The sequence below is a fragment of the Helicoverpa zea genome, chromosome 13 (genome assembly GCF_022581195.2).
Source record: "Helicoverpa zea isolate HzStark_Cry1AcR chromosome 13, ilHelZeax1.1, whole genome shotgun sequence".
NCBI lineage: Eukaryota > Metazoa > Arthropoda > Insecta > Lepidoptera > Noctuidae > Helicoverpa > Helicoverpa zea.
Window position 1 is genome coordinate 8667268 of NC_061464.1, and position 12329 is coordinate 8679596.

General features: G+C 50.4%; 1 protein-coding gene across 12 annotated transcripts in view; it reads left to right on the forward strand.

Annotated features, from left to right (window-relative positions):
- Positions 1-12329, forward strand: part of LOC124635917 (homeodomain-interacting protein kinase 2) — a 107400-nt gene that overhangs the window by 815 nt on the left and 94256 nt on the right. The window lies entirely within an intron of this gene.

Below are 12329 nucleotides of genomic sequence, written 5' to 3' on the forward strand. Positions count from 1 at the left end.
TACAAACTAGAGACTACTGGCTATGTTCATTGCATTTTAATGGTGTTACTAGGTTATATTCATTTCATTTTGAAGATGTTTGTGATGTAAATTCATTCTATGATTTTGCTTTTCTACATAAATTAAGAGTAACCTTTATTTCTATTTGTATAATTCAGTTTTTCTACCACATACTGAAATTAAGAAATTTTTAAGTACATACTTTCCTTTTGGAGCACTGCTTTACACGATAATTCTGATAAAGATGTGTAATTTAAAATCTTTGATATCAACATTGAATTTTGTTCTAAATTAATGAAATAGGTTGTAAATTATTAACAGTCTATTCCTTTTTTGGTTTTCTAAGACTATTTGTTGCTAGTAAAATATTTGTCCAACACAAGAAGAACAGCTGTTTTCATCCATATTGTTTCCCAGATTTGTCTACAGAATACATGACTCTGATTACTGCAGAAATCATTTAAAGTACTGATTTTATATTTTTATCTAGCTCCCACCAGCAGCCTCACCTGTGTTGTGTGGAACCGGCTCTGTGCACAAAACTAAAATGTAGTCACCAGCCTTCCTTGGTAAATAGAGAACAATTTAAAGGTTATTTTCAAATTGGTCCAATAGTTAATGAGATTAGTCCACTCAAGTTAATAAACAAACTCTACTTTATATGTGTACCTAATTGTAACATATATTTTGCTAACAATGTAAACCTGGTTACAATTCTCTAAACCGCATAAATAAGTATTACATTTAATTTCCTGTCTCCTTTATATTCACTTAACTGGTTATATCAAGTATATCTATAAATAAGTAATTTAATTTGTCAAGGTGAGGACTGGCTGATATTGTAAACTTTTGGAAATGTCGGACATGTCATTTTGTACCGATAAATGTATTAATCTTATTTTGCATTCTCACATACAAGGTAATCAAACAATTCCTAGCATATGCTGTTTTTTTACTTAAAAAAGCATATTTTATCAAAATTATTACAGTTTTTAATGATTATTATTAGTTGTTTTTAATCCTATAATTTTTTGTAGTACTCACAGTACTTTCAAATAAAAATACTTAAACTTTCTGAAGATTTTACTACATTAAACATCATCATGGCCATATTCCAACAAATTATAAACGAAGGTTCAAACTGAGAACTGAACAAAAAAGTACAAAGTAAGAAACAAAGTGTTTATTTGTCAGACCTTGATAAACTCGAAAATTCTGACCATGATCATACTTAACAAGCCTGTTCATATGCTTAACATACTCCCACTTCCCTATCACCAACAGTATTTCCCCTTAGGGAATCCCATATGCCCTAACTCTTGGTCATAAAAGCTATTTCAGTCTCTTTATCAAAAGTAACTTAACACCTACGCTTCTAACATAACAGATATAGAGTAACAAAAGGTCACGCCACCTCAAATCCTCAGGCATCAGTTCACAGACAATATAAACGTCCGTTTTTCTTAAAAAATAAATGTGAAAGTTCATAGTAAGCCTGCCTGTCCACGTCAGACTTTTGTTGGATAGATAATGGGTCCAATTTTTTTTGTAGGATGTTTTAATTTCAACTAGGATTTTCAGACCGACTTTTTAAAGAAGTTTGCTTTGCGCCGCGTTGGTTTCAATGTGTTCTATTTCATTCCTAGATGAAATCGATGATGAATTGAACTGATTATCTGTCTTGGGCGGGCATCCTAAAGAGTCGTTTTGATAAAACTGACGTTTATATCTTCGGTGAACTAGGCCTCAGTCGAGCTGTATCGTGAAATGTCGCATTCACCGTTACGTATACGCCTATTGTCGGCAGAAAACCGAAACGCATAACGGCAACCATTCATTGTTAGCTGCGCGCACGCACCGAGGCTGACGATGAAAACTAGATTTAATTTTATTCATGCTAGATATAGGATTTCTAGCTGGATTTGTAGGGTCTGAAAGATGATTATTCTGTACGTATTTATTTATGCAAAAGCTTGTACAGATGGATGGGCGATGAATAATATGGTTCCTTTTAAATATTCGTAAAAATAAATGAGTGGTTAAGACATACCAAGAATTTGATTACATTAGGAACTACGAATCACGCATTTGGTAACGTAGGGCTGAAAACCGAGTCCCAACAAAAGTTGAGTGAGAATAGGCTACGTAGATGATCTTATTTGAAAAAAATCTATAGCAAACAAGTTATAGGGTACTTAGGTACTTAAAATAATATGGTTATCTATTCAAGAATAGAGTTAAATGCTTATCTTTACAGGTTAACAACTAACAAGATATAATTTTTCATAGTAGGGGAGGCAAGAGTGCTAAACCGGGAGTGACTCGAGCGTCAATGAGACCTATTAGATTGCGAAGCTTAGATGATAAGAAGAAAAAAATGTCCTGACATACACACACTTTCATCGGTGGGTGGAGCGGCTATAAACTTTCAAAAATGTAAAAAAAAACAGTTGCGTGGACATACTCGAGCGCGTCAGATATTAATAGCATGCACGTCGTACGTCATTTTGAAAACATACGTATATTAATCTGACTGTGTCCATGGTGGGGGTGGTCGTAGGTAAGGGTTAAAAATGGGAAAAAAAATAATTTTATCGAGCGCGACAGATTTTCAAAAGGGGTGTTAAGTGAACCAAAACGAAGTCTCTTATGCAATAATCTGACGATTTAGACGTGACCTAAACTCGTGGCCATTATTTGAAATTGCAAAAAAAAATCGCCATTTTGAAATACTCGAGCGCGTCAGATTAAGATATATATGGTTCATTTATGTACCCTTAACGTAATCATCTTATAATCTGACGATTATCTGGAGAGACTCGCTTAATCTGACAATGGAAAGTTTTTAAAACTAATAATAATCAATACTGTAACCTAATTTTCTTTGAAAAATTAACACCAATGTCGTTGTTTTTTAATTTTGTTATAATCATTATCTAAGTCGTGGTGGCCTAGTGGGTAAAGAACCAACCTCTCAAGTATGTGGATTCGATTCCAGGTCAGGCAAGTACCAATGCAACTTGTCTAAGTTTGTATTTACTGTCAAGTTTATCTTGGACACCAATGTCTGCACAGCAAGTACTTAGTACTTACAAGACATACACGTTGTAGCACTTTGGTATTCCTTTAAAACTTGAGATATCAATAGATTATTTAGTTTTAACTTTTACACACTTTTTGATCTATATCCCAGAACGGACAAACATTTCAACAAAGCTGTCATAATAAAGGTTATTTTAGATAAAAAGGCCTATCCAATGATATGTATGAAATTGCTATTGGCGGAGTGTACCAATCTGCTCATACATTACATAAATTTCTATAATAATTACATTGAATTATAATGACATTGATAAATATACATGTGACATAAACAATACAATTTTTTTTTTTTTTTTTTTTTTTTGTTTTTTTCTTGAATGTTTATTTATTAATTACAATACTAATATTTACAATACATATTTACAATAAAAATCAAAAACTATCCTAGTAAAACAAACAACTAAAAAGCGACAAAAAATTCGTCCCCATCGCTGTCAACTGGGAGCGTGCCCAAGAGGCTGGCAGCATTACCTCGTTGGATCGCCATGCTGATTCTTTGTCCGAGGTAATAGCCAGCCTCCCCACCGAGGGGGTCCCCACGTTGTCGTCGTGGTGGGGCTTGCGTGCCTCAATGATCCTGAAGCTCTGCCGGTAGAGTTACTCATGCCGGAAAGGTTCAGGGGAGAGGCCAGACAAAGAGGGACCCAGGGAGGGGCCGCTCCTGACCAGTCGACGCTAGTGGACATGGCAAGGATGCGGCCATACCCGCGGAGGTGCAGGCGCACTAAAGCGGTGGTCGTTTGCTCTTCGTACAACGAAGAGCAAACCTTTCGGCGGGTTTGCTGAGCCGGGTTGGCCGGACAGCAGACGGAGGCATGTATAATGCCGCCGCCGAGGGCTTGGCTTAATCGCCCGGCCCAGAGGAAGGACACCTCTTGATAAAAAACCACCCAATCCCAAGTTTCGGGAGCGCGGCGAGGGGATGAATGGCCGTGGGGGACACGGTCGTTAGCGCTCCCCCCTGTTGGGGCCAGCCGCCCCCAACAGTATGTAGGCTTGCCCCGGTATGAGGCCACTGCCGGGGTCGACGTTTAGTTGCTCTCATTCTCGTGGGACGTATATGGATTCACAAACTTTAAAAACAAACAAAAAAGACGAAAAGGAGTGGGATGAGGACTCGGAATCCGAGTCCGTGTCCAGCGAGGGGTATGCGGGGGGTTTTAAGCTCCCCCGCAACAAGAAGGACCACCGGGCCGACGCCTTCCTCAAGAGGAGGAGGGAAGACCCCGGGTCCTCCTCTGGTGGTCGCGGGGCCACGGCCAAAAAGGTCGCCAGGAGGCCCGTCAGCGAAGGGTCCGCTGGGGCTTCTGTGGGTGGCGGAGGAGCGGCTCATCTGAGCTCCTCCTCCGAGGAGGAGTCGGCCATCGGCTCCGACCGGGAGCGGAGGGCGGACTTCGAGAAGACGGTGGAGTCCGCCATCAGGCAGGTGGCCCTAAAAAGAAAAAAGGCCAGCAAGGACGGCGCCATTGAGGCCGCCACCGCCTCCATCACCGCCGCAGCGGTGAGCAACTTTGGCCGGGCTCCCGTGAGCGAGCTGGCCAAACTGCAGCAGGAGGTGGCTCGTCTGACGGCCGCCCTGGAGTCTCTCGTGGAGGAGAACAGGAGTCTCCGGGCGGAGCTCGCTAAGATGCGCGAGCAGGAGGCGGAGCGCGGCGGGGCCAGGCAACAGGCGCAGACTGCGCCGGCTGAGAGCCAGATCCTGGCCCTAGTCCGTCAGGAGATGGCGGCCTTCCAGGCTCGCTTCTCAGTCCTGGAGGGCAGGGTTCTGCGCCCCCCCCTCGCGGCGTCGAAGCCCCCAGCGGCCCAAAGGGCCTCCTATGCGGCTGCGGTTGCAGCGGCACCCCCACCCAGAAGGGGACCGCCGAGCAAGCCCCCTGTCGCGGCGCCGAACGGACCGACCAGGAGGGCGCCCGCTCAGCCAAAGCCCAAGACCGCAAGGGCGGTCCAGGCGCAGAGGCCCCCGGTGCCAACGTCAGCACCGGCTCCGTCGTCGGCACCAGTGGCGAAACGCCCTCCAAAGCCGACACCGTCTGCGGCCCCTACCTCTTCTGCCACTGAGTCTGAGTGGCAGGTGGTGGGGGAAAAGAAAAAGAGGCGGAGGGCGGCCAAAGCGGCCAAAAAGAAGGCCCAGAAACAGCGGCGCAGGGAGCGAGCCGCCGCGGCGAAACTCCGCGCCCCCAAAACCGCGGCTGTAGTAGTCACACTACAGCCGGACGCGGTCAAAAGGGGCGTGTCGTACCGCGACGTGCTCGCCCAAGCAAAGGAGGCGGTGAACCTGCAGGAGCTGGGTATCGCCTCCGGCCTCCGGCTCAGGGTGACCGCAACGGGCGCCCGAATGCTGGAGGTCCCAGGAGCGGCCAGTGGGCCCGCCGCAGACGCTCTAGCCGAGAGGCTTAGGGCGTCCATAAGTGCGGACGACGCCCGAGTCTCCAGGCCCCACAAGTGCGCGGATCTGCGCATCATGGGCCTGGACGACTCAGCTACTGCGGAGGAGGTAGTGGCCGCCGTCGCTAGGACGGGTGGGTGCTCCGCCGACGAAGTCAAGGCGGGCACCATACGTCCCGACTTCAGGGGCACGTGCACCATCACGGTGAGCTGCCCCGTGACGGCGGCCAAGAACATTGTTGACGGCCGAAGATTGCTGGTCGGCTGGGTGTCGGCGCAGGTTAAGCTGCTTGACCCCAGACCGCTGAGGTGCTTCCGATGCCACGTCGGGCATCATGTGGGTGTCCGTTGCACCTCGGAGGTCGACCGCAGCGCCCTCTGTTTCCGCTGCGGTCAGCCCGGTCACAAGGCCGTGGAATGCAGCGCCACGCCGCACTGCTCTGCATGTGCGGCTGCTGGCAAGCCGGCCGAACACCGGGCGGGGAGCAAGACCTGTGCCCCACCCGCCAAGCCGAGTAAGGGCAAGGGTCGGCCGTCCGTCGTTGCCACCGCCGCCACCTCCGCAGTGGCCACCACCGCAGCTCCTGCGGCCGCCGCCGCCCCCAACGCTGCCGCCGCTGTCGCCGTCGCCACTGCTGCTGCCGCAGCGCCCGCGTCTGAAGAGGAGGAAGACGTGATAGAGTGCTAGCCTGGCTCCACTACGCTTCCTCCAGGCGAACATCAACCACTGCGCCCGTGCCCAGGATCTGTTGCTCCAAAGCATGGCGCAGTGGTCGATCAACATCGCCGTGGTCGCTGAGCCGTACTTTGTCCTTCCCAGGGATGACTGGGTTAAGGACCTTAGCGGCTCAGTGACCATCATATCGTCGGCCGCCGCTGGTACTCCTTCCCTCGAAGGGGTGAAGAGTGGAAGGGGTTGCGTCGCAGCACGGTTCGGGGAAATAGTCGTCGTGGGGGTGTACTTCTCCCCGAGCCGAACTCTCGCCGAGTTCCACAACTCCCTCCTGGAGTTGTCCGTCGTCGTCGGAAGTTATTCCCTCCCCGTGATAGTGTTAGGGGACTTCAACGCCAAGAACTTGGCCTGGGGTTCCCGACGCACAGATGCACGGGGTAGGATGGTGGAGGACTGGGCGCTGGAAGCAGGCCTGGTCGTCCTCAATCGGGGTTCTGTCCCCACGTGTGTACGGATGTGGGGCGAGTCAGTGGTGGACATCTCGTTCGCCAGCCCCGCTCTGCTGCCGCGTGTCTTTGACTGGCGCGTGGAGGAGAGGGTGGAGACCTACTCCGATCATCGGTACATCCGGTTTGACGTCTCCGCCCAGAACCCTAGCGCGCCGGTCCTGCAGACCCCGAGTGGTCCACGTTGGGCGCTGAGGCACCTGGACCGGGAGCTTCTCCTGGAAGCCTCAGTCGTGCAGGCCTGGGTGTCATCACCGGACAGGCCCGCCGACATCAACGACGAGGCGGAGTGGTTCCGGGAGACCATGTCCGAGATCTGTGACGTGGCCATGCCCCGAGCCCCGCCAGGACGCGCCCGACGCCAGGTGTACTGGTGGTCTTGCGAGATCGCCGCCCTTCGCCTTCGCCGCCTTCGTCGCTGCGAGGCACCTGTACACCAGACACCGCAGGCTGCGCATCCGCCCTCCGGATGCAGAAGCCAGGGAAGCAGAGCTGTACGAGGGATACAGAGCTGCGAAGACCGCCCTCCAATTGGCCATCATCCAGGCCAAGGAGGTGGCCAATGCGGAGCTGCTGGGGTCTCTGGACAGGGACCCGTGGGGGCGCCCGTACAAAATGGTGCGGGGCAAGCTCCGCCCATGGGCCCCCCCGCTGACCCAGAGTCTTCGGCCTCAGCTGGTGGAGGAGGTGGTGAGCGCTCTGTTCCCTTCGGGCGGGGAACACTCTCCCCCGCCCATGGCTCTGCAACCCGCGGTGTCAACGACGGACCACACTTCCGACGACGACGATGTCCCCGAGGTGACTGGGGTGGACCTGAGAGTGGCGGTGGCTAGGCTGAAAGCCAAAAACACCGCCCCAGGGCCTGACGGCCTGCCTGGCAAGGCCTGGGTCCTGGCCCTTGAGGCTCTCGGGCCTCGACTTAGGGGGCTTCTCAGCGCATGCTTGGAGAGGGGCCAGTTCCCACTTCGTTGGAAGACAGGGAAACTGGTCCTCATACGGAAGCCGGGGCGCCCTGCGGACTCTCCGTCCGCATACCGGCCTATCGTGCTGCTCAGCGAGGTGGGCAAGCTCTTTGAGCGAGTTGTCGCACACCGCCTCGTCGCGCACCTTGGGGGGATAGGGCCGGACCTTGCGGACCACCAGTTCGGTTTCCGCAAGGGGCGCTCAACGGTGGACGCCATCATGCGCGTGAGAGCTCTCACGACGGGGGATGCTGTGTCCCGGGGGGGGGTCGTCTTGGCGGTGTCTCTTGACATCGCCAGCGCCTTCAACACCCTTCCCTGGAGTTGCATTAGGGAGGCACTCCGGTATCACCGGGTGCCGACCTACCTTCGTCGCGTGGTCGAGGCCTATCTGTCGGATAGGTCCATCATTTACCCCGGTCACAATGGGGAATGGAACCGGCGAGAGATGTCGTGCGGTGTTCCGCAGGGGTCGGTACTGGGGCCGCTCTTGTGGAACATCGGCTACGACTGGGTGCTGCGCGCCGACCTCCCTAGCGGCGTCAGCGTGGTCTGCTACGCTGACGACACGCTGGTTCTGGCACAAGGGAGGTCGCACCAGGAGGCGGCCGACATAATGACGCGCGGGGTTGCGACAGTCATCGAGAGGATCCAGCTGCTGGGCCTGGAGGTGGCCTTGCACAAATCCGAGGCCATGTGCTTTCATGGGCTTCGGAACGCGCCACCTTCAGGCTCCCAGGTCACGGTGGGGGGGGTTACCATCGGCGTCGAGAGGGCGATGAAATACCTGGGACTCGTCCTCGACGGCCGGTGGAACTTCGTTGAGCATTTCCGACGTTTGGGCCCCAAACTGGAGAAGGCAGGTGCTGCACTCAAGCGGCTCCTGCCCAACCTGGGCGGCCCAAACGCCCCCTGCCGCAGACTCTACGCGGGGGTCATGCGGTCCATGGCCCTTTACGGGGCCCCGGTATGGGCACGTTCGGAACGGCCGCGGGCTTTACACTATTTGAACGTGCCCCAAAGGGTGATAGCCATTAGGCTAATCCGGGGGTACCGCACGATTTCCCGCGAAGCAGCTGGCCTACTTGCTGGACTGCCACCGTGGGATCTGGAGGCGAGGGTCTTCTTGCGCCTGTACGACTGGCGCGAGGAGGCTCAGCGCCGGGGAGAAACCCCGTTGCCGCGGCAAGTTGTCGCGCAGCGGGCGGAGCTCCGGCGCGATCTCATGGTGGCCTGGAGGGAGCGACTGTCGCAACCCAGTGCAGGGCACGCCACCATCGTGGCGGTAAGTCCCCTCTTTGAGGAGTGGCTCGGGAGGAGTCACGGCGCCCTCACGTACCGCATGACGCAGGTCCTCACCGGACACGGTTGTTTCGGGAGGTACCTGCACCGCATCGGTCGTGAGGAGGCGCCCGGGTGTCACCATTGTGCGGACAGCCCCGAGGACACGGTGGACCACACAGTCCAGGTGTGCCCCGCATGGGAGGGGCACCGCCGGGTCCTCGTTGAGGCTTTGGGCGGCGGCGACCTCTCGCGTCCGGCCCTGGTTCAGGCCATGGTCCGGGGCGAGAGGGAATGGGATGCCGTCGCCTCCTTCTGCGAAGCGATCATGCTCGAGAAGGAGGAGGCGGAACGCCAGAGAGTTCGCACCTCTCATCCCGGCCGCCGCGCTGGACCAGGTAGACACCATGGGCGCCGGGTGTCGCGAGATGACTCCCGGCCACCGTAGGCGTGGGTCTGTGGGCGGTGAGTTCGGGTGGCTCATCGTCCCTCTGTCTTTCTAGACGACAGACCCGTGTCGACGGCGCGCGTTGTTCCACGCGCTCCTCAAAGAGATGTCAGCAACCCCAGCGGGGCCCAGCAGGGCCAAGGCCTGCCGGGGCTGCGGGTTGTTCGAAAGAGATACCGCGGCCCTGGTACATAAAAGGCCTATGACGGAACACGACGATTTTAGTCAGTAAGAGTCTGACACTCCCTCACCGCTGCTAACCCACAGCGGGAGGGGTCATTTGATGATTTTAGGTCGATAAAAAAAAAAAAAAAAAAAAAAAAAAAGGTAATAGCCAGCCTTCTGGTCACGAGAAGCGTCAACCAGTCGCCTAGAAAGATCTTTAAATAGAATGTGGGCATTCGGACCCCACGACCCGAGGGTTTCAACCCCAAACGGTTCGAAAATATAGTTTCCGACAAGGCCACTATATTTCCGCCGCTTGAGGTTCTCCGCAGCCGCAGCGGCAGCAGCAGCACAGCACGCAGAACTTGGAAGGTGTGATGGCGCAAGAGTATCGACACAGGTTGCGTCCCATACTAAAGGCCTACCCATCTTCCAAGGGAATAACGACATGCCGTCTGGTCTCTTACCGTCGTCGCGTGCCAGGCCGTTTGGTTCTAATACAGCTGGTACCCCGACGGCAACAAGAGCTCGACGTATAATGTCATTTATGTTTGCATGCCACGCAATACGGCCCGCACTGCGGCTGCACGACAGGCCGTGGTGTCCGCGGCTGGTGACAGCCTCACCACAGTGGCAGCGATGAGGGGAGCAGCACGGTGCTCCTATACGTAAACAAGTAGCGAGGCGGAAAGTTGTATCGTCAAACATGGTGCCAATGTTTGACGACGGTAGTGCCTGAAGCCAAAGCCCCGACTCCCATCTACCCACAGCCAGTAGGCGCGCTCGCTCAGCAGGAGTAATTGCCGTTTCTATCAAACTATTTCGGGTTACTCTGCAGAGCGGCTCATCCCACTGTCTTTGGGAAGACGGGTTGCTGGGTAAATTTTCGTTCGGGCAAGTAATTTTCCATGCATCCATAGCCTCGGCTAAATACGGCACCTCGAAATCAGCCAGTGTTGGAGTAAGAATATTCCTGGTTAATTTCTCGGTGCCGTGAACCGAGGATATGAATGCCGGTAAACTAATACTGGTAATTTTGCGGACGCCGAGACCTCCCATCCGGATGGGCAATGTGTACGGTGGCTATGTTTAAAGAGATGAGAAGAACGGAGGTAATGTGTAAATTTAGGACCAAAACAGCAGTGTCGAATAATTGTGATGGCCGAATGCATTGATATTTTCTGTAGGCGTTCCGAAATATCGATGAAATTATCATTTTTTTCCGAAATAAATGTAGAAAAAGATTGGTCTAGGATGGGAGCCCCAAGGAGGCGGAGAGACTGTTTATCTATAATTTTAATCTGTGGTGCTAATGATTGAAATTTGGATATACAATTGAATCTATAATAACATGGCTTGACGGAATTATCTACGCGTAAATCTTACAAAAACTAATTTTATTCAATTTAATACATATAGATAAAAAAATAAGGCTCATCATCATCTGCCTAGCCTTTTTCCCAACTATGTTGGGGTCGGCTTCCAGTCTAACCGGATGACTAGGCCACCACGACTGTATAAAAAGAAGACTATAAAGAGTAATTATAGAGGACATAAATTACAAGAAGTATACGAAATGGCATTTCTCGGTATCACGATAGACAAACAATGCAACTGGAAGGCACACGTATTTAACGAAAGTATCCAATAAAATGAATCGTCTTCGTTAAAAACAGTATATATGCATATTATGTATGACTTCCTGAGATTAGCGAGATCAAACAAAAAAACTCTTTAGCTTTATAATATTAGTGTAGATTATTTAAGACCCAAAATGTACCAACACTTATTGCAAATGAATTGAATTGAAAAAAGAGAGAGAGGAATAGAAACCTGAGAGGAGAATACCGGCATCACGTAGCTGCACGCTTTAAACTTTATCGATTAATTTTCCTTACTTCGGCTTACGGGAATCGTCAGATTATATATTTTTCGTGAACGTTGAATTATTCCCTTCAAAATAAAAAAAAAATTAGCCGCGCTCGAGAAAGTCAAGATGACGTTTTTTTTTTACAAGTTTGCTTCCTTCCTACTTCTTATCGTCAATCGCAAATTGTCAGATTAGTGGAATATACACTTTTTAGCATATAACTAACTTACCCTATCTTAATCTGACGCGCTGGAGAATGTCAGATGATATATTTTTTTTTACTAATCTGATCCTTTATTCTAGACACGCGGCTACATATACAGGGCTTATACTTGGTGGAGGTGTTAAATGAGGTAATAGGTACCTCCCTATATACTAATCTGCCGCGCTTGAGTAAATCCCAAAATCCCTTCTAGGCCTCCCCTACTATCAGTATTAAGATAGCAATATGACACGCGTCAAGATACTTAGTATGATTTTTGTTCTGTTTTATCGATATTTTTATTATTTTATACAACAGCACAACCTTTGAAACTCGTACCATATTGTTTTAGGTATTTTGAACTCTGATATTGATAATTAATTAGTCATGAATTTGATAAACAACGCCAGCTGTTTCCTATTTTCTTTTTTTTCTTCAGAAATTGTATGAAAACATTAATAACTTGCCAGACGAATTCACTTTATGGAATTAAAAAAATAGCGATTGAAACAAGTTTCAACACAAACAGATTGCATAATATTCTACTTAAATTGATGTCAGAAATATTCAAATGTCAGCTAAGTATTAAACGTACCTGCGTAGTTGTCTTTTCGCGTTGGATAACTCTGATAACGTAACAAAGTTAAGATGAAGCAAGATGTGAGCAATTTTTATCAGTGCCCCGATCTTAAAAATATGATTTATAGGTGCTGGTAAACAGACTGCTACTTACGT